At 42.7% G+C, this 23,469-nt stretch overlaps 1 protein-coding gene across 1 annotated transcript in view; it reads left to right on the forward strand.

Annotated features, from left to right (window-relative positions):
* Positions 1-4,690: 4,690 nt before the first annotated feature.
* LOC112137684 (adhesion G protein-coupled receptor B1) overlaps positions 4,691-23,469 on the forward strand; it is a gene marked incomplete at its 3' end in the record, with an annotated part of 57,938 nt that continues 39,159 nt past the window's right edge. Inside the window, 1 exon segment of the mRNA XM_024260102.2 lies at positions 4,691-5,428.

Consider the following 23,469-nt stretch of genomic DNA (forward strand, 5'->3'; position numbering starts at 1 on the left):
ACAATAAACAGCTCTACTGTTCTTTCCCAAAAAATGATTATTACAAACTACAAAACCTGTTGGATTGTTTAACAAGGATTAAAACATAGCTGTGTAATAATCATTTAGTCTTGAACACCCAAAAAACTATGACATTGATTTTTTTCATTCATTCATTCATTTTCTTGACCGCTCCATCCCTTCCGAGGTCGCGGGGGTGCCGGAGCCTAACCCGGCTGCTGACGGGCGAAGGCGGGGTTCACCCTGGACAGGTCTCCAGTCTGTCTCAGGGCCTCAATCACACACATTCACACCTAGGGACAATTTAGAGTCACCAATTAACCTATGAAGCATGTTTTTGGACGGTGGGAGGAAGCCGGAGTCCCCGGTGAAAACCCACGCATGTACGGGGAGAACATGCAAACTCCACACAGAAAGGTCCCAGCCGGGAGTCGAACCGGGGCCTTCTCACTGTGAGGCAAGAGCGCTAACGACTGCGCCACCGTGCAGCCCGACATTGATTTTTACCCCAGAAAATAAAACTCCTTCCGTTAGACAACACAGTGGGTCTCTGGGCTCTTCTGTCCAGTCTCAGAAATTTTGGGGTGTTGTTCGATAAATCCATGTCCTTGGAAGGTCCTTGGAAGGTCACTCTAATCAGATTTTCTGGAAGGGCACTCAAAAGAGAACATAAAAAAACAGTTTTTGTCATCTAAGACATGTGGCAAAATTAAGAGTTTTGTCTCCATCTGATCTAGAAACTATTATTCACGCTTTTATTTCTTCACGTTCAGATGACTGTAATTCTCTTTTAACCTGTTTTAACAAACGTTCGCTGAATCGTCTTCAGCTCGCCCAGAACTCTGCAGCAAGGATTTTAACAGGAACCAGTAAACGGACACATCAGTCCGCTACTGTCGGCTGTACATTGGTTACCCATTTAATTCAAAATTTAATTTTTACTTTTAGTTATTAGAGCCTTGCACAGTCAAGCCCCGACGTACGTCTCAGACCTTTTAACCCCGTACTTTTTGGCCCTACCCTTGAGGTCTTCCAACCAAAATCTGTTAAGCATTCCATAAACCCGTTTTAAGACTAGAGGAGATGACTCCTTCCAAGCTGTTGCTCCTCATCTCTGGAACTCCCTCCCACTGCCTTTGCATCAGATCGACTCCGCTGAGTGTTTTTAAATCACAGGTCAAGACGTTTCTATTCAGGAGAGCTTTTAGTTTATTTTAGCCTTTGTTTTACTATTTACTACTGTGTTTTACTGTGTTTAGTGGTTTTATTATTGGTTTTTATTACTTTTCTGTGTTTTGAGTAGATTTTATGATCTTTCTGTGAAGCACTTCGTGATTCTTTCTGTGAAAAGTGCTATAGAAATAACGATATTCTATTCTATTCAAGTGTTTGTGGAATTGGTAAATAGTAAAAAAGGAGAGTTCTGAGGTTGTGCAGTTGCACAGTATGAATAATGTTTAACCCTTTAGCACCAGAGCTGTTACCAGCGACAGCATAATAACTAGGGTTGGGCACCGATGGGATCTGATGCGGTTCCGGTGCTACCGCGGTTCTTTTGTTTCGGTTTCGGTTCCCTTTCGGTGCTTATTGCGGTACTTCAGTAATAAAAAATAAGGCCTTCATCTTCCTAAATCCAAAGCAGAACGGCTTCAAACAAGCGCAGACTCCCTCCTGCCGTGCAGCTGTGCGCACGTAATATAAAGCATAATATAAAACTCCGTCTTAAAAAAACTTAAACGTCCTGGAAATTTTAGCCTGACATTTTATTAAATTAAATCAGGAATGTGGCATTTATTTGCAGTTGTTTTTGGGCAAAAGCAATATTTTATTTCAATAAAATAAGGCGGAAGATAAATGTCAATCACACGGCTGCAAAGCGCTGCAGATGATGACGACCCGCTGTGGTGGTGGGCGGAGCCGAGCCGAGCTTTCTGCTATTAGCAGCCCAACAATGAGGAAACGATTCATTGTTTCATTTTGGGATGGGGCTCCAGCGTTGTTTAAAAATTGCGGAAACTCCACTATTCACAGCGAAAGTCCCGCCCACCGACGTTGCGGAAGCCGACCATCTCGGCGGTTTTATATGAGCCCGCCCACGAACACAAGTAAATAGATAGGCTGAATCGTAAAAAATCTGAAGGGAGTACAAGTGATTGACATGTCCACAGACAAATGAAACTTCAATGAACTTTGGAACCGAAATCCGGCACCGTTTGCAGCCGCATCTTTCGGTTTCGGTAGAACCGCGCAAATCATAACGGTTCCTACTTGGAACCGAACTTCGGTGCCCAACCCTAATAATAACACACTTTGGCATACAGTAAACTCTTGACCATTCATGCGATCACCTTGAATCAGCTGATCCTATAAAGAAAGACTTTTTATTTTGGTTTTGTGCCAATATCCTTTGCGTTATGAACGTAAAGTGTTGTATGATAGTGCAAAGCTTCTTTTTTCTGCAGCAGAGTCCACTGATTCACAGTGATTGCCTAGTATGCATGTCACTGCTGTGAAGTGTCACATACAGGCTGCTTTTGTCCACAGTAGAATCCACTGGAATCACGTCAACTATGTAGATGGTTGAAGAGTTACGGTTGTCAAAAGATTTTCAACACCGGAGCTAAAGCTGGTGTTAAAGGGTCAATCATTTACAGTGTTGCTCTGAATTTAAAAAAAATCTTTGTGTTGAGCAATACACCAATGTTCTTTAATAAAAGTTTACAAAGCATGATCAGAAGTGTTTTTAATGAGTATGGATCAGTAACAGATATCCTTTGGCCGCGGGGTGGGGGGGTCTCCTCCAGTCCCCAATCCCCGTCAATAAGGAGGGTATCATACTGCAATGCTTCCACATCCATGTATCACTGCCTCGCCTTTGCTGTATCAAAAAAGTTGTATTTTTTTATTTCACTAAGACTCGATGTATTTGAAAATACAGTGTAATGAGGAACACTAAATATTTTTACAACAATATAACCTAAAGAAACGTGTGAAACCTGGACAGTGTTGACCATTTATTTAAGCATTTACTTAGAATATAAGGATTTTTAAATATCACAAAAATAACAATTTATGAATAGATAATTGATACATGATAAAATTCAGTACATTGTACACATTTAATTATCAATAACTGTAACATAACAATGTTTTTTGTTTAGGTAAATCTGTTATACTGTAATAAAAAAAATAAGATAATGAAAATATTAAGTATTATTTTAACTGTTTTGATTGGATATCATTTACACCATAAAGTGGAGCAGTAATTAGACATGCTTAACTCAAACTGAGTAGTTTTTTTGCTATTTTTTTTACTCAAAATGTAAAACAAATGTGATCAAATAAATGAGTTGTAACTTTAAAATACATTACATCGATAGATTGTTTTTATTGTGTTTAATTGCTAGTGAGTTTGATCCTCTGCTGTGGTTCAGACGATGAGCAGATTTCTTATCATCTTGGCCGAGGTCAAGCTAATTTTTGCTAAAGCAAGCATAAAAACTGTTAGAATAATCCTGGGATTATGAAATGAACCCATGAATAAGCATTTCAAATTCTGCTTTTGAATCCCGAGTCCTCAACGTGGAGACGTTCAGCTGGAAGAAACAGGTTAACATGTTGACACAATGACTGAAGGACATTGCTGAGTTAAGCATGACACGAGCTTCTGAAGGCTGGATTGGATGAACGGATCGAGGGAACCAATCAGAGGATCTTCTTCTCAGATCAGTGATTAATACCTCTTCTTATCTGAGTTTAAATGGAGGAAATCAGTTCTTAACTATTGATTGATGCTGGTCAAACAGCTGATTCTTCCAGACAGTTCATGTAACTCAGAATCATGAAATGAGCTGTACAGTTGAATGTCATCATCAGCATAAAGATCATAGTAGATGTCTTTGAACCTTTCTCCTTTTTTAGTGCTTGTTCAATGTACACGAAGAGGTTTTAAAAGTTTAAAGTTAAAATCATGACTGTGTGCTTTAGCGAGCACAGATATATGAGGGACAACAGCTAAACCTAAAATCACATTATGCATATATTGTATATTAAAAATCTAACTGTTACAGACTAAAAGGAAAAAATCTGAAAACATAAAAAGAAATAAAGAAAAATACCACCGTCTGTTGTCAACTTTTTTCTCTGCCATGAAAGGTGCAGGCGGTGCAAAAAAAAAATCCTTAATATAACATCCATCTGACGCAGATTCACTCCAGAAGAGGGGGCTGATGGGTGATTTTTTTTTTCTTTTTTTTTAAACTCACAGACACCCTTTGAGCTTTGAGACAAGTAAAGGTAGAATCCACATGAAAAACTGTAATTTCACTTCAAAATAAGAGCATTCCCAAGAGAGAAGCCTGCATTAGGTTTCTGTGGTGTCTTCTTGTGTGGAACAAATGGAATTAATTAACCCAATGCTGGAACAATTGTGGCATTTAGGACACTTAACTTTACACCCATTCATATATAATGATTAAAGGAAAAAGAGATACAAAGACAAGACGGAATGTAGTTATAGATTTGTTAAATTAAAGGAGGAACATGGAGAGTAGACGTGTTTGGTTTTATGATGAAAATGGTTTAATATAATGAAACGTAGGATGAAAAAAATATAATGAAGACAATGATGTATCGTTTGCTTTATTAGATTTTATTCCACATTATTTTAATTGACAGCCTGGTTTGAAAGTCGGAGAAAGTCGTTCTAATTGCTGCCCAAATCTAGAGGTCATGTCTAGGTGTGTCCGGGGATTCCAGATTTATTTTGAAAGTTTTGCCTGGAAGTGCTGTTGGTGTGCTGCGGGTCACTTGACGGCAGCGCGAGCCTCGGGCTTCCAAATAAGGAAAGTGGCTGTCGCTGCGCGCGGACTCGCGGACAGACGAGGACGCTCCTGGGAGCAGAGCCGGGAGACGGCGGTTCCCCAGACGGACACCAACCTTCGGGGTTTACCTGAGCGCTGAGGGTGCACGTCCACCTGCGCACCGTGCGCACCGCGCGCGGGGACAGCTCCACGTTTGGATAACAACTTTTTCAGACCGAGGAGAATTTTGGGGAATTAAAAAGAAGCAGAAAAATCAATTCAACTTAAAAGGAACTAAAACTAAGAGGGCGGTTTCTGTATGAAGCCGGGAGGAGCAGAAGAAGTTTATTTTGAGGACGAAGTAGCAGCAGGAGAATAGAGTCGGGATTTTCTGGAGCTGCGTTTTACGCACGGGAGGCGCGTAACGGACATCCAGAGCAGCCGCCGCGCGTTTTTGCTTTTTCATCCTCCAATCACAACATTTATTTGACTCGACATGAGGCGACTCTTATGCGAGTCCACGGAGCGCTGCGTGGACTTGTAGGACTTCCCTTCTTCTCCTGTCGGAATTGTTCCAAACGGCGCGGACGCAGCTGACACATCAGAGGACTGAAGGCTCGGTCAAGGTAAACAGACTCGTGTCTTTACTTGGATCATTGTAATTTTTTATTGGGAAAGGTGGCAAAGTCATTGCGATGACCTCTCACTGACTCGACTGTTCGGTTCATCCAAAGTTTACTTTCCATCCGTTTGGTGTCCGCGCGCTGCAGGTGAGGCGCGCGTGCGGGGATGTAGCTGTAAGTCTGCTCTGAAGGCGAGCTGCTGGGCAGCAGAGGCTCTGCAGCCAGCGTGGTTCCTGCGGGTGGGACCATCAGTTCTGGGCTCAGAGGAGTCTGGATCAGGCGCAGGTCCCCGTGGATGCGGCGCCGCGCGGCCCCTGCCCTGCTTAGCAGCCAGAATGTGATGAGTCTTTGTTCTCCGCGGCGCTCATGTTCTTCTCCAGAAGATAAAGTAAACTCTAAACGAACTTAACAAAAATAATTCCAGGAATAGGCATTGTTGATTTATTTCATTTATTTCTTAGCCCAAAATTGTGACCTTTTGTTAAATCAATTACATAAATTTAGTTAATTAATTGCAACATCAGTGTTGGAAGGCTAATTTTGCAGGAAATGAAGATGAGGAGTGTGTGAGGAAGACCTGAGCTGTCAGGAAACATGCTTATCTGTTATAGATGGACACAAATGAAAATCTGGGGTTCTTCTAAAATATTTAATTTGATTGTTTTGTCATTTTTCTTTGATCTCGGCCTGACTTTATTCCAGAGAGGAGGGTGCTGGGTGGATGTCAGGGTGTGGTGAGGTGTTGATGGGAGATGGGGGAGGCTGTGAGCCTGAGCCTCTTCTGGCCTCTTCACTGATGACTTGTTGGTGTTTGGACCTCAGAGTGAAGGAAAGCTCAGACAGGACAGGTGGGATCTGCTTGTGGAACTCTAAGAGCTGAATTTACACTTAAAACCCGTCTTCAGTATTTGTAAGCACTGATAACTGAAAAAGAACTTTGGTAGATTTATGCAAACGTGAACATTTTAAAGTTAAAGATGAGGCAGCGCCATCAAAGGACGTGAAGCCACCGGCTCCAGGTTTTAGTTGTTTTTCCGCAGTGAGTCGACCGTTGAAGGAGGTGACAGAGGGAGCATGAACAGGCTTTCTCCAAATCTCAAACAAAAAAAGCTTATAAAATCAAAGCAGATTTTGAAAACAGGCTGGTCTCATTTTCCTGGCATTTAAGATGCTTTAACGTGAAGGTGCTCACTTTTCTTACTTGAATTAGTCCAAAGATCTGCCAAAGCTCCAAGCAGCTGAACTCTGGAGAATGGACGCTTCACCGAGGGAGCAGCAGCTCATGCTGGGGACGCCGGCGCCATGTTGGCTGAGTCTGTCGGCGTTTTGTTCTAATGGATATTTTGGATAATGTCAAATTTTCATTTTCAGCGGCGACCTTTTGTCCGCAGCAGATGACGTCTTGAACTCTGCGGCTTCATTTGGAGCTCACGCCGCTGCTGCCTGTTTGGCGTTGTTCTGTGTTTGTGTCTGTGCTTCAGCGGTTTCCCCTTTTTTCCATCTCAGATTAATAAAATCAAAATGAATACTTTTGTGCTTTCAAATGTCTCTGTGTAGTGTGTAATGTTTTCTGAGACATGCATGGATTTGAACCTCTCGTCGTTTTTTAATAAGTGTGAGTGCTGACCCCACCCCCACCCCGCTTCCTCCCCTCAGGTGTTCCGATTTGCAGTCAGCTGCGTTCTGCATCAGCGACATTGCAGGCGTGTTTCTTTAACCCAGAAGTCCTCCTTTGTGTCTGTGCTCCCGGAAACACCCTCGCCGTTGACTGCCTCTCCCTCCGTCCGCCTCCTCGTTCCCCAAATTTCAGACAAGGTCACAGTGTCCAAGGCTGCGCACCGTCACAAACCTCACATCTGTGAAATCAGAGGGCCAGAGATGAGAGGGCGAGAGGGAAGCTGGGGGTGTCACTGAAATGTGTGGGTGACAAGGTGACAGTCAGATGATAAAAGATGGATTAAAAGCCAGATGGAGAGGGACTGTTGACTCGAGCCCTTCTGATGTCAACAGGCGGCGTCTGTCTGCCCATCGCTCAGCGAGGAATGCACGTCATGGAGGAGAAACAGTGGAGTCTGGCACTACAAACGCTTTTTACATACCATCAAACACGGAGTTTATCCTGTAAAAATACCCCCGTGATCTTGTCAGATCATTGATAGTTTTGGATAAGAACAGGCTGACTGCTGCACCACGAAGAGCCTCGGTGTTCACAGCAGCCTGATCGAAGCCCGCTGCTTCATGCCAATAAATATGTCCAAACATATGTGGCTGCACATGACGGAGCAGCTCTGACTCACGCTCACTGCTGCTTTATTGTGTACATCTGCTGTCATCCATTACAGCTGCTCTGTCACAAGTTCTCTGCATTTGGATTTTCTAGTGGAACGTGATGGAACACAATAGGAAGCATTCCGCATTTATTTGTCACCTAAAACGTGTTTAAGCTGTCATTCTGTTTAGCTTTCTGTGGGGTCAGAACCAGAGTTGCTGCTGATGTCCTGCTGTGAGGGGCTGGAAGACATGACTGTGGAGCGTTAAAACGGCTCACATTTCTGCAGCGAGGAATCAAAGCGGCAGCAGACCTGAGAGCGGCAGCTTGCAGGAAAGTGTCGGATCACTTAATCATCCCTGTTGCTAAGGTATAAAAGCAGTGCAGCGTGGCTCGTCTTTTGTCTGGAAACAACTGCGGAGAGAGCAGCCAAGCAGAAACTGAGCTTAATACTGTCTGCTCGACAAACATGTTCATAATCATCATCGTACAAATGCAGGCTTTGATCCTTTGTTCAGCGGCTGCCAGCAGAGCGGTGGATGTAGTATTTTTCTATCAAGCTACAGGCTCTTTTTTGGAAGTGGTACTCATCTCCAGGAGCTGCATTTCCTTCATTGGTGTTTTGGTAGTTGAAGGACACTCAGAGAGGTCAGAGGCACAACTTCCTAACTTGATCTCACATAAAGCAGGCCGAGAAAAAGCAGCAAAGCGACATCAGAGCAGATTTAAAGTATAATTAAGTCTGTACTTAGAGAAGTATGTTGAGCTGCACAAACTATTGATTTATCCAAAGCAGCGGATTACCCAATTACACCCCTGATCACTCTGGAGCGCCAGGCTTTAAGAGTATTGAGTTTTCTGAACAAACAACACCACAGCTTGGCTGCATCCTCACAGATTGGAAATGATGAAGAAAAAAAATTCTATCAATGAATGTTCTGTTTTTGGAGCGTGCAGACAGTCTGACTCTCTGGCAGAACTGGGGTTCTCCAGTGATGTGCAGAACATGCCAGACAACATGACACACTCACGTTCAACGTTCATGATGGACCTGAACGTAGAGGATGACGGGTTTAGAGCTGAGGAGCGCTGAGGCTGTGAGTGGAAAAGCATGTTTAAAGAAGCTAACCTTTATTTTTAGTTCAGTATTTCTGTTCATGTCTTACATAGAGAGAGATACTCTGTTGGAAATGCCAGGTCTGTCATCAACACGTTCTTAATTTCTTCTCGTTTCCGTGCAGCTGAAGGTTTGGACACAGTTCTGTCTCCCTGATGTGAGTTTAGAGTTCTGATCCAGGTTCAGGTTCTGAATTTAGGATCTGCTGATACAGATTTACCTTTGGCACAAATGCCCTTACAGAAGGATACAGGTTGTCTGTGGGTGAATTTGGGCAAATGTATGCAGCACGCAGGAAATATGGCGTCCGTAGATTACTGGATGCGTAGTCCTTGCAGAGAAAATGTTCATGCAGATTTTTTCTACAGGCATGCTGCGGGCGACAGGTCGTAGAAAACACTTCAACACATCAGGGGAAGTGAGGGTGGAGTAGGTGAGCTGCAGGTGTGTTGTACAGACTGTTCTTTTTTAACCCCCCTGAACCCTGTGGACGGCACAGAAATGACACAATCAGAGTGTAGAGTGTGTTTATGTTGACTTAGGAATCTCGTGCACACTCCGTGCATATGGCATTTGCACATGCTCATTAAGATGCGAGTACACACATCACTAACACATTTTATCTGTTGTCAATCAACTGGTGAATAATCTGCTCTGTAGAGTTCATATGTCCGTAAATCTGACTGATGACGTCAGTGCTTCACCAACCTCACCGCACGCCACTGCAACAATGTTTTATTTTCATGATGTTCCTTAAGGTTGGCACAAGACAACAGTGAGACACACCTGTGCTCCTATTTAGAGTTGTTGCTCTTCCCAGACTTGGAATGCCCCAAATCCTGCAGCACCCATACAGGTCAGCCCCCGTGTGAGGTGTGCATGTCAGTGAGCTCGTCTGTGTGTCTGAAGGTTCTTATAAACCGGCCGCGTGTGGTGCGTTCAAGAATGCGCTCTCCGCGGGTTCATGAACGTGCGCTCAACAGGTGTGTCCACACTGGAGCAGCGCACTCACAAAGGTATCAGCAGGAGGAGAATCTTCTTCTACTATATTTTTACTATTCGTTAGCGCTCCTCCACCACCTACAATAGAGAGAACCTCGGAGCCAAAAGTCAAAACGATAAAAATCCCCCATATTTTGCTCCAGGCTTTTTTGTTTTTACAACTGTGTTCCTTTAATTTCTGTCTGGGTGTCTTATTAATCCAACTGGACAAAAACCGCAATGATTCATTTCTCTTTCGTGATCCTGTTTGGCACTTCCATGCTTTGAAGAGGACGCTACCGACACACCACTCCCAAGTCCCTGATTGGTCCCAGTGCTGCGCTGCTGAGATTATGCGTAAAAATGTTGAACATTCAGTGCGCCCTCAGTGCGTCTCTGATTTGTACATAGAGCTCACAACCCGACTTAAAAACTTGCGTAGCAACGTGCACTTATGCGCGTTCCAGACGTGGTAGCCAGGAATTCTGGCGTGCACGTTTGCATTGACTTTTCTCAGAAAGTGGTTGCTTGATTGTGTGCCAGCGCGGATCAGGTGGGAACATCAGATTCTGATGGTTTTGTTCGTCTCCAGGAAGAAGCGTGTAGTTTTGTTACTTCTGCCGACCGTTAGCTTCTACGGATGAGTATGGAGGAGTTCAAATGGATCCAGAGCAACGCCGTTCCGCAGCAGTCTGGAGCGCAGTGAGTGGACCTCCTGGAGCCAGCTGGGGGGGGGTTCTGCTGATCATGTGACATTCTTGTTCAGTGCTTGCTGGAGACAGTCAGGAGTGTCTGAGACCTCCAGTCCTCTTTTGTCTCACAGTTTGTTGGAGCAGCAAATGCGTGACGCACAGCTGAACGCTGAGGCTGGACGCTCTCTTCTCTCTGGGCTTTCATGGGGATGCCCTGGTTTTCATACATCTCCGTAGCTTCAGGCAGACATTTGAAATCAATTGGGACTTATTTGTGGACCACAAATGAAACCAAATCCTGTTTTTCCTTCATGGAAGACGCAGCCTTCACAGGGAACATAAAACTGCTCCAAAATCCTCCTGTCGGAAACCGTGTGGCTCCTGCTGCTGCCTTTAGATCACCTTATCCCCATGAGAGAGATGAAATATCCCAGGAAGCGTTCTATTTTTAGCGTTTATGCTCATTAATCAATTTAGTTGGTCTGAAAATAAACAGACAAAGGTGCGGCCTCAGGCCAGAAAGACATCGAGCTTTTCAAAATGGAGAAACTTGCATCTGAGTTCCTGCCGAGTCTGCACTCTGCTGGATTCAGAAATGAAAATGATTTCATTTGACTTCTGGTTACAGACTTATTCTGGTGGAAACCTTATGCAGAAGCAGTTAGAGCATGTCAGCATGCAAGACACATGGCCGTGAGTCAAAGCCTTCTGTTAGCAGGAATCTCTTGTCTTCTATTTTTGTCGACACGTTGGCACGTCGGAGAAGGAAGCCGAGGAAACACCTTTACACCTCGGTGTGTTCTGATGACAAAACGACTCAGCCAGCAGTGCATTTAACAGCTGCAAAGCTTCACGGATAGCTACCCTCAGAATCTCGCCACATTTGCAGTTTTTGCTGAAGACACAGTCTGGTCACCATGTTTGACTGTCTCTTTTCTTAAGATATAATAATTGTAGCATAATTAGCTATTTTAGTAAAAGTAAAATCCCTTTTAGTTCAAATACACTGCATACAAAGCATACATTGAAAATGCTCTTTGTCTAAACGTCAAAATGTACATCCCAGTTTGATTTGTGTGAACATTCCAGAAACCTGAAAATATGGTGAGGCGTGGCTCTGGGCAAACAAACCCTCTGCATCCAGAAGCTCGTGTTCAAGAGCACAAAATCCAACAATAGCTGGGTCTGAAGTGGCTGCATTACCTGCTCTGGAGATTTGCATTTGCATGATGGTACATGGAGTGTGTATGTGGGTCACAGTGTGCAGGCTCGTGTCAGATTGGGGGAGGGGGGGCGGTCATGACCAGCAACCTTTTTCTGGGAGGGCTGTGACTCAAAGAGGTTGAGAGCCGTGAGTCATTAGCTTGCCTCAGTTCACCGCCGCATCACAACAAGGTGTGCTGTTGTCTGGATTAGCAGCGTTCTTCATCGTCTGTTTGGTCACTTTGCTGTACAGCTGCACTCTGAAGACCAGCTCACTTTAGGAGCGATGCTACAGTTTTTGGTTGAAAACCAAACCAGATTTTGCAAAACTGAGCAGAATAACTGGGAAAGGGAATTGTTGCATCCCTAGTGCCTAGCAGTGTTTATTATGGCTGTAACGAGGATTCTGTAGATTTGTTCTAAAAAATGTGAATATTCGTGATGTTCAAGATCGCTGATTCGCGATATTTCTAAATTAGTAGAGTGTAGTAAAGTATTATTTTTGGACGATGTATTTTTTGCTCTGAAATGCAGAATAAAGTTGGATTTTATGTTTATGAACTAAAAGTCAAATGTGCAGCACTGCTGTCCTCTGAAGTAAACAAATCTTTATGTCGGTGGAACTTCCTGTTTTCAAAGTAAAACAAGCGAGAGCTTTATCAAGAACTGAGACTGAAGTTCAGCTCACTGACATCACTTCAGAAAATAAATTAGCTTTAACACCAGAGCTTTAGCTCTAGTCTTTACATTATTTTGTTTATGATAAATCTTCAACATTTGACGCTATTAACGAAACTCTGGCTTATTCTGAAGAAACGCAGCCTCACGCTGATATACAGCAGTGAAGATGTAATCAAAGTGAATCTGTCAGGAGTGGTGGAGGAGGAGGAGGAGGAGGAGGACCCAAATGCAGGAGACCAGGCTTGATGACAGGAACTTAAAGCATTTAATGAATTAACCAAAACATGACAAAACCATGGGAGCAACAAAAGGGTAGCAGAGCAGATGACCTGACCACGAAGACCTGAAGACCAGACGCTTAACTAGTCTGAGGGCAATTAACTAAATGAGGGCAACTGTGGATGATTTGACCTGAACATGGTGAGACTGACAGGGAAAACAGAACATGACAAAACCCAAGCACCAGATCCCGACAGAATCAGCTGATTCTGTCGCAGAAAAAAGTGACTTTGTGACCAGATTTTTACCAAAATATAACGCTTAAAACGTAAATTGATGCAGAATGTTGAGGATGGAAAAACTGTGGAAAACATATTCAGGATTTGTTCTTAAATGATCCAAACAGCAGTGATTTGTATTGTTTTTGTGTAGTCCATATTGCTACTGAACTCAAGCAGAAGGTTGACAAAAAAAAAACTGGAAAATGATAAACACTATTTCTTTCTATTTAATTATTATTAATTGATTCTGATCTCCTGTTCTAGATAAAGATATAAATGATGGTGATATAATGCTTATATTTTTCATTTTTATACATCCAGTAAAAAGACATATACATAGCTACAAACATTATATTAAAAAGTAAGAATCGTGGTTTGATGTGTAAATCATTGAGTTGTAGCATTGCCACAAAAGTATCCAGCGGACAAAATAAATAAATAATGGTATGAATTAAGTCCACATGGGTTTGAAAATACTCATGATCTAAAACTAATAGAAGCTGTTCTTTTTATAAATACTGTGCAGAATTTTTGTGTTATATTGTATGAATTCTGGAGGAAGTGGGCGGAGTCACCAGGAAGGAAATAAAAAGAGAAAAGTTTGGGGCGTCGGCGGCCGGTCAGATGGAGGAATAAGACAAAAGGCTGGGGAAGGCTACGAGGGACCCCAGAAAGAAATAAAAAGGATAACCTACCCACAAAAGGCTGGACTAAGGGAGGAAACCACAACCACATCCATTTTGGTGAGACCATTCCATTTTTTTTGGACTCCTGTTCCTGGTGGAGCTATATTTTTTGGACACTGGAATTTTTACATGAACACTGGAAGAGATACTAAAAAGCCTAAAGAGACTGAAAAGAATAAGAGGACATTTTTTCATTTTGTTTTGGGGGGGATTTAAAGAGTATGTGTTCATTTGTTTGAATAGTTTGTGTTGATTAAAAAGGGAAATTAGTTAAACCCTGATTTAGGTAAAGAGTGTATTTCATGCAACTCGTTAGAGAGTTTGAATTGAATCAGATGGCTGCCTATGAAACGATCCACAGCCCTAATTTATGTTGAAAGGATCAAACACATGTAAGAGGATTTTATTATTTTTTGTTGTATTCCATTACATCAGGGTTAATATGAACCAACTGAGAATATTTTCTTATTTTTTACTTCCGTGTTAGTAAATCAAGAAAAGATTTGTCTACATTTTTAGTTTTTGTTTTTTATGTTTTGTTGAACATAAATAAATATAAATATATCAGAAAAAAAATATATATATCAAGGTTTGAGCAGAATCGTTGTGAAAGTGAATCGTTGCATTTGTATTTGGAACTGATGCATATTAGAGAAAAAATAAACCAGATTTTCTCATGCATCTTGATGTAACTTCCTGACAGAATTGATGCGGATCGCTCGCGACTCGCACACAAAATAGACCAGACGGCGAAACGATCAGCTGCACGGTGCGAGCCTTCAGCGGAGGACCGCGGGGCTCCACGCCTGCTGCGAACCACACCATAGGTTAACAATGGCGCCGAATGGAAGCAGCGCTTCCGCGTCCAGTGTAAACCAGGCGTTACAGATCACGTGTAAGTGTGTCGACGAAGAACAAAGTGACTGTTTAGCTCAGGATTTGAACCCCTGACTGGTAGATAGGCGGCTCAACCCACTGACTGTGACACACACCCTTATGTGGAGCTAAAAGACACATCTTTAGTATTTTAGGGGCTTCCTTGTGCTGAGTTCAACCTTTTAAACAAATTTGCTGACCTTGTACTGAATCCTCTTTTATCCCTAACAGACCTAGCACGTCTGAACGGCTGCATTTTAGGACCCGTGTCAGTAAAATCGTGGACAAAAGCGTTGAGAGCTGCTGCAGGCGTGCCCACGCCCGAAGTTTCTGATAACGATAAGAGCATTTGCTGTAATCTCAGGAACAGCTCAGCGTCTCCTCACAGCCACGTCAACTCCTTCATCACAGCATGCTGTGAAGCGAAGAAATGCCTCCGAATTTTCTGCATGCGTGTGGGCATGCTCACGGCGTCTCCCCCGCATGCACACAGACACAGATGGGTCACTCTGCTTCCTCCACAGCTTACTCAGCGGTGGCGTGACCCTGTTTTTGGCTGAGAGTGTGAGCTATCATCAACACATTATGTTGTAAATTCTGCTGTTTTATAACTAGTGGCACTATTTTTTAAACAACCACGGGCTCGTGAAGGTTCAAGAATGCTCTTCACATCATTTTTGTCTGTCACCAGCAGTGGGTTTCTGACCACAAATGATGTGAGGAGAAAACATGTATCATCACATGTTCCATATTCAGGCGTTGCTGTGGTGCTGGGGACAGCGCCGCGGCGACTTTAGTCTTAACCAGTAAAATCACAGGTGGTTTCACAGTGCAAGGATCTTTTGATGATCTTTTCTTTATCCTCCTTGATGAGAAGAAGAGAAGCCTTTGATCTGGAGTGGCTAGATAATCATCCATAGCAGAGCTCTGATTTGTGTCTCTGCCCTGGAAGCCCCATCAGAAGCCATCAGTTCTGGAACTAATCAGCTTTATCCCCACCGTCCTCGCTGAAAAGCACACCTTTACAGACGGGCAGTCACCGTCAGCAGGCGGACTGCTTTCACGCCAGGCTCATGCAGGGAATTCAGCCTGTTTTCTGAGGTTTTTTGAGAAAACGTGATTTTAGGTGTTTCTGCCAGGGTTTGAGATGAAGGACCTAAATGCAGAAGATACACGTCTTAGTGGAAATGAAAGGACTTTCATAAATAAACGTGAAATAGACTTTAACATGACAAACTAAACCAGGAAAACAGAGGACCTGACAGAGCGACGGGAAGCCAAAACTAACAGAAGGGTTAGCATTCGGAAACACAGAGAACTGTGGGCAATTTTGCCTGAAAACTGCTGCGATTGTTGTTGAGGGAAAACAGGAATACAATACAAATACCAAATTGAAAAAATACTATTAATATAAAATTTTAGCACAAGAGCACAGTAAAGAACAAATCAAAAAGATTACATTTGTTGAAGTTGCACGTGACAGATTTCATGGTCATCATTTGGCTGTGAGGAGTTTTCTCAGTGTACGTTGAAAAAAAAGGATAAATGTAACTAGATATATAGCATTACCTGCAATAATGCACTGTGAATGCCGTGAGATGAATGTGGCTGCTCAATATGCCAGAGTTGATAACTGAAACTGAAAGCTTGCCAAAATATTAGCTAAATGCCAAATTAGCCCCCAAAAATGGAAAAGAAGTCCACGTTTGCCTAAACAGCTAACATAATACTAAAATATTGGCTAAACTCAAAATGTTTCTAAAGAACTTAAAACAAGTCAAATTTTTACTTTCATGAATACCAAAATTACAAACAGTAATGTTCAGAATAAGCTGAATGTTATAATACCAAGATTACAGAAATCTCTGAAAGTGTGGTTGAGTTTTTGTGTGCCGAACGTACAGAAAGGAGCAGGAGAATCACTGTAGAGTGAATGCTGCGGGCCTAAATTTCAAGAAAATTATGATTAAAAAATGTAATCTGTGAAATTCTGCAGGAAACCACTAAAAAAGCTTTTATCAATGTTATGTGTGAAAGTGAAGAATAGCTAAATCAGGTGAATGCTTTAAAAATTTGCATCAGAAGCTCCTGAAGGAACTGTCTTTAGCCTCAAAAAAAAGTAAACTGTGTGTTTGCAGGGCGGATGAGTGGCAGTCTGGAGTCTGCTTTCAGAAGTTCACTCGTCTCTTACTGCCGTCAAATTCTCTTCAAATAGATGTAGGTCAGATGGCAGACTTCCCTGCCGTAAAAAAGCCTGATATTCCTCCAAATATTGATCCCTACAACCAGACTGCGCCTGGCAGCAGGTTGTTCTCTGTGATGTGAACGTCTAAGTAAAGTTTTTGTGTCACCAAAACGGAAACCATGTGGTCCCGTAGTGCAGAATCTCCAATTTGCTGTTGTCAGCTGTGTTGTAGAACGGCTCCACTTAAGGGAAGCGTTTGACCCCTCCAGGTTCCACTTCATTACATTTTTCTCCACTTATCAGATACTGCAGCTGGTTCTGAGCTCGGCACATTTTGTCTACTTGATCCTTCAATAATTTGCTGTTTTGCCCTTTCACATGGAGCTAATGATGGATGGAAAATGGGAAAGAAGTACTTTAAAAGAACTTTTAGATTTTATACAACCAGCCATTTTATTATCTTTTCCACGTTTCTCATCTTTCCTTACCCATTTTTATTGCAAATAGTTCATCTTTTCTCTCCTGTCGCGTCCTCTGCAGTGTCGGTTTAACGTCCTCTCTGCTTTCCCGCTGAGGTCTGTGTCTATCTCATCGTCTCTGCCTGATCTCGTTACTCAAGATATCCATTTGTTCTGCCCTGAAACTGAGAAATGTTCAAAGCAGTCCTAAAATTTTGGATTCTGAAATGATTAGTTTCCTGACCCTTTGCCCCCACCCACTATACATATGTATGCCTGCACACAAACTCATGGAATAACCACGGCCCTGTTATGTAAACCTGTTTGATCTTATTTGCCACATCCAGGCCGGATTGTTTCCAAGGACGTGTTGAAAGAGGGTGTGGTCAAAGACTCGCTGACTCTGTGTGGCAGCGTCAACTCAAAGACCTTCAGAGCTTTTTATAATGGATGGGTTCATTTAAGGCTGGGCGATAAAACGATAATTATCGTTATTGTGATATTACTTTTTTTCGATAGTGAAATGAGTCTATTGAGATAAACTTTCGTTTTAAATGAACACGGGAGAAACCCCCGGAAGAGCCGTCCTCTTGTCTTGTTTATTGCAATTTTTTAATATTGGCATAATTGTGTGTCAATTTTTTGTCTATTTTCCTCTTAAACTTGAAAGTTCAAACATTTGAATTTGTTTGTAGTCTTTTAAAGCTGTGTGCAATAAAGATTACTTTGAAAAATATACTTATTTGATATCGTTTTTAATATCGTTATCGCACAATATGAAAAATCCACTATCGCCCAGCCCTAGGTTCATTCAGTAAGTGTTCTGTGGCAGATCCCTCATCACAGAGAATCAGCTTTCTCTCATTTGCTCATTTGATTTGTTAGTTTTACACCAGATGCCCGTCCTGACACAACCCTGTATTTTATCCGGGCTGCGGGCTCGCACAGGAAGTAGTAGTAGTGGGTAAACAGTAGTGTGTAATAGTGGTGGAGGGGAAAAAATAGATTTTCCATGCATCAATTATGATCCATAAATGATTCTGAATCGTTTTATGAATTTTAAACAATCAATAATATTTCTATGCTTTAAAGTAAAAGTAAACATGATTCCTTTTTCACTCTGACATTTTTGAAGAGCACACAAACATGACTGACTTTTCAGATCTCGTCATCCGACCGACCCCAACCTCACTCAAAGCCACTATAATCACATAGTTATTAATAAAACAGGTCAAAACCACATCATTGACAGGATAAAACCATTTGGAAAACATTTTTTAAATAAGAAAACATACCAACATGAAACCCCCCACTTAGTTAAAACAATGCTGACATAAAATGGAAATGATATTAAAAGTCTCAGCTGACTAAGTGGAGCAAAGGGACAACGGTGGGCAGAGTGGCTCAAATGTGGAAAATACCTCAGGACCAGAAACTTTTGTTTGTCAAACAAAGAATGGGAAACATGACATTGTCTTTGCAGTTCAGGTGCAGAGCAGTTAAAAAATATAATAATCATAGAATCTAAGTCACTAAAGTGTCTAATTATAACCAGCTCTTTAACCTTTTTAAGCCTCCTGCAGTGCCCACCAACTGACAGCAGGTGGTGCAGTTTTTCAGGGGCTTACTCGTCACTATGCATGAAAATAAATATCAGGAGCAATGACTTTGCCTTAGCCAGCGGCTGGATTTGCTGCTACAGTGAATCCCAGAACTGCAGGTGGGTCCACGTATTACCTGTAGTTGTTAGTGAAAAAGAATCCCAGAACAACTTTATTAAGTTAGCTCATTTATTTATTTTTTCTGTCTGCGCCCTGGTACCAAGTGACCCACGGGTTGGGGACCACTGACTCAGAGGTAGTTATATTTGAACAAGTCTTTCTTTTTTAAATAATCATTAATCAGCTGTTTGTGTTCATTTGTGTTACATGGGTAGCTTACTGTGGAGTAATGGGTTTACATTAAACTAATATGATAATCTGCAACATGTGACAAACATGTCCAGAATAGAAAACTACCGTGTTGTCCAGTTTTCAAGCTTCCTCTGTTTAGACAGATCTGGATTAAAAGAAAATGAACAAAATCTGATGAAGTTCTAAATTCATTGGTGGAGAACTTAACTCGACATTAAACTTAGAAACCAGCAGGCATCTGTGTTTTTATTTGCTCTTTTACTCAAATATTTTGGGGTTGATTGAGTAGCTTTTCTTATGTCACAGTTTGTCAAAAACAAAACATTTACTGCATGAGTGTACATCTATGTGCAGGTGTTTGAGTGAAGCTGATGGTGATGATGAAGTGAAGGAATTATTATGGTACATAACGTTGAAATGGACGCTAGCCTGCTCTGATGGCTGTTCTTGGATCTGAAATATCTTGGTCTTCAGCTGCTAATAGCTCCACTACATCATCAGTGTCTCACTGTGTCTGTCTGCTCTGTGCTGAGAGGGCAGTTTACAATGGGTTTAATAGAGTTGGATGGAAGTCAAGCAAAATTAGTCTGAAAAACCGAAACTGTCGAGCAGTGACAAAAGTTCTATAAAGCTAGGTATAAAGAGATATTTATCTGCAGGGATTTCATTTTGAGTGCCTTGCAAGGTTTCATTTCTGAAACCCATCAATACATGTTGGGGATTTTCTGCTGTCAGCACTTGTCATGTTCATTAACTGGTAAGTCTCCAATATCTGAACGATGCCCTGCAGTTTTGACCCACTGGACCGCATCGTTGGCCTCTTTGGTGTTGGCATGCTCTGAAATTAAGACCAGGTCTGTGAGGCCCATCGGGCATTGCAGACATTTATTTATAAAACTGAGTATCAAACTGCTGACCAGAAAACTGTTTTATACTCAGTTTGGTTTAGACCATAGCCCTGGAAAAATATCAAATTAAGAATTTATGCCTCTTTTTTTTTCTCGTTCCTGCCATTGTGGAGAAAAAGGTCATTTGCTTTAAACTTCTGCTATCAGTCTTCTGTGGAACCTGATGGTTCTTCATTTCTTCATGTTCCCTAAGATCACAGGAGAATTCTGATGGTAATGAAAGGGGACTTTCTGTGGTAAGCACTGTTTTCAGTGTTTGTTCAGTCACTGCTAACACACTGACAGTCCAAGTCTGTTGCTCTCCAAAGCGAAGGGAAACACAACATGCTTGGCTTGCTGTGCACCCAACGGTTCTCACTGATAAAAGATTCATTTTCACACACCAAATGGTAAAAGTTTGATGAAGATGCTAAACTTTCCAAAAGCATGAGTGCAGCAAAGCAGACTTTAATTTAGATAGAAATGCTGCAGATCATTACGCTAATGCTGGGTTCTGTTGTAAAAAACATTATTGTGACAAAAAAGAAAATACTTTTCAACCTAAAAGAGAAAGCCTGGGGTTTAGTTTACTGCTAGAAAAGTATTTGGCGTTCTGAAACCATACCTACCACAGCCATACCTCCTGTGCTCTGTGGAGTAATGAGGCCATTCTGTCACAGGAAACACGCTTTGAAGGTTTCTCTGCACACCCTGAAGCTTCGTCATTGCTGACCCATGCTCCAGTAATTCTCCATTCAGCAAATCGGAGGCTGAATCTCCCACAAGCAGAGTGGTTGATTCTGAGAAGCTCCATAGATAAACTTCTGTCCACATAATCTGATCAGTTCATTCTTACACACTTAATCTACTCCCCTAGACCACAGCATGGGTTAGACAAGGGTGCAGACACCTCATCCAATGGCAGCAGCTGAAAGCATTTGAGTCATTCACCTCAGAATGGAGGAAAGAATGTGAGGAATTGTTGTTTATCTGACCCCTCCCCCTGAAAATGGCATTCATGCCATCAGAAGACATCGTTTCAATTTGTTGTTTCCCAGTTTAGTTCAATGCAAGCTTCAAGTCTTGGTTCTTAGCTCACATGACACCTGGAGGTTCTGCTGATGGTGTCCTTTAAATTTCAGAGTGTTGCTTCTTCTCAGATGCTGCTCTGTGCACTATGGGTCAAGTTCAAGTGGTCATTCAAATTCCTGTTGCCTTTCTGTCTTATGTGTCTGGCCTGTCTGCTCTCCTCTGACCTCTGGCATTTTCTCCAGAGAACTGTCTTTCACTGGTTGTTTTTTTTTATCTTCCTTTTCTTTTCCTTTTGGCTAAACATTGTAATAAATAACAATGCAACACATGGTCTTTGAGTGGCTCTGCCTGTGGCTTGTAGGCTTGTAGGCTGGACTGTGCATTATCTGAGTGACAGCTGGGATGGGCTATAGTAGGCCCCAGAGACTCGAGAAGGATAAAGTAACATCAACATTGCATTTTTGTTATCCATCCATCCATCCATCTTCCTCCGCTTCATCCGGGACCGGGTCGCGGGGGCAGCAGTCTGAGCAAAGATGCCCAGACTTCCCTCTCCCCGGCCACTTCCTCCAGCTCTTCAGGGGGGACCCCGAGGCGTTCCCAGGCAAGCCGAGAAACATAGTCTCTCCAGCGTGTCCTGGGTCTTCCCCGGGGCCTCCGCCCAGTGGGACATGCCCGGAACACCTCACCAGGGAGGCGTCCGGGAGGCATCCGGATCAGATGCCCGAGCCACCTCAACTGGCTCCTCTCGATGCGGAGGAGAAGCGGCTCTACTCCGAGCTCTCTCCGGGTGACTGAGCTTCTCACCCTATCTCTAAGGGAGCGCCCAGCCACCCTGCGGAGAAAACTCATTTCAGCCGCTTGTAGTCGGGATCTCGTTCTTTCGGTCACGACCCAAAGCTCATGACCATAGGTGAGTACTGGAACGAAGATCGACCGGTAAATTGAGAGCTTTGCTTTCTGGCTCAGCTCCCTTTTCACCACAACGGACCGGTACAGCGACCGCATAATAGCGGACGCCGCTCCAATCCGCCTGTCGATCTCATGGTCCGATCTTCCCTCACTCGTGAACAAGACCCCAAGATATTTAAACTCCTCCACCTGAGGCAGGAGCACTCCACCCACCGAGAGAGGGCAAACTACCTTTCTCCGGTCGAGAACCATGGCCTCAGACAACATTTTTGTTATATATTTTTATTTAGAACTAATTATAGTACACACATATTAAAAAACAGAAAAGTATAAAACATTTGAACAATTTTACAGACGCTATAAACACTTGGAACTCATTTATCTTTCAACAATCAGAAGCCCCCCCATGAGAGAAAAAAATCCAGACAAAGATTGGCATAACTGGTGGACCACTGTTTCCAGGGCTCTTCTTACAGGTCCAAGTTGGGTCCAGCCCAAAGTAACTGCAGGAGAGTTCAAAGTAGGCTGATGCAATGTGGTTTGGCTGGCAGTCCAAGATGGGTGCCTGATCATGGAATTTGGCTTTTAGTACTTGAAACTTTACTTTTCTTGGAGATAATGAACTTGAGCTTGTGCATGAGGTTTAGAGGTACCAGCTAGATGTAGTCAGACTCACCTCTACGGATGACTTGGGCTCTGAAACTCAGTCCCTCTGAAAGGGTTGTACTCTCTACCATCCTGGAGTTGCTTATAGTGAGAGACGGTAGGCTGGTGTGGGTTTACTCATGAGCCCCCGGCTCAGCCACCAAGTGTTGGAGTTCATCCTGGTGGACAAGTGTCTCTTTCTCTTTCGGGGGATAGGTCTCTGACTGTGCTTTTGACCTAGGAACCTAAAAGCAGTATCTAGTATCTAGCCTTCTTGGAAAGGTACCCATCGGAGGACTCCATTGTCCTCCTGGGGAAGATGCCTATATGGACAATGACAGTGGCACTTAGAAGGGCATAACTGGAATAAAGGTCTCTCTGATCTGAGTCTCAGCAGTGTTCTGTTGTTGGTCATATGTGCTCGCCACAGACTGTCCTTAGCAAACCGTGTGTTCACACTCAAGGGTGTCCATACATGGCACCAGGACACTCTTGGCAGGAGGTTGATGATTGACTTTTCAGTCATTTCAGGCAACGTTCGGCCGTGTGTCTTAAACACTTGAGTAAACAGAGGAGTAGAGCTGTAAGGTGACAGTGCTAACCACCACACCACCATGCAGCCCAATATAACCTCAAGGGAAAGCAAAACCTACTGCACTTCACAGCTGTATTTCCTTTCTGTTTATTCCCTGTGTTTGGATGAGTGGAACAAAGTCTGATACTGTTGGAGTTGATTAGGGCTGGCAATCACTGGGTATCTCACGATACGAGGCGATATGCGATACATGGCTCACGATACCAATTATATCATATGAATGATATCGTGATACTGTGATAATTGGTAAAAATTGTCTCTAATAACTCGCATCATATAGAATAACACATATTTTTTAGGAAAATATATCCCCATTTATGTTTTAGTTTGAACTAGGGCTGTCAGATTTGTCGCGTTAAAAACGCATTAATCTGACATGTGCTTGACGCCGACAATTTTTTTGACGCATTAA

This window comes from Oryzias melastigma, linkage group LG16 (assembly GCF_002922805.2).
Source record: "Oryzias melastigma strain HK-1 linkage group LG16, ASM292280v2, whole genome shotgun sequence".
Taxonomy (NCBI): domain Eukaryota; kingdom Metazoa; phylum Chordata; class Actinopteri; order Beloniformes; family Adrianichthyidae; genus Oryzias; species Oryzias melastigma.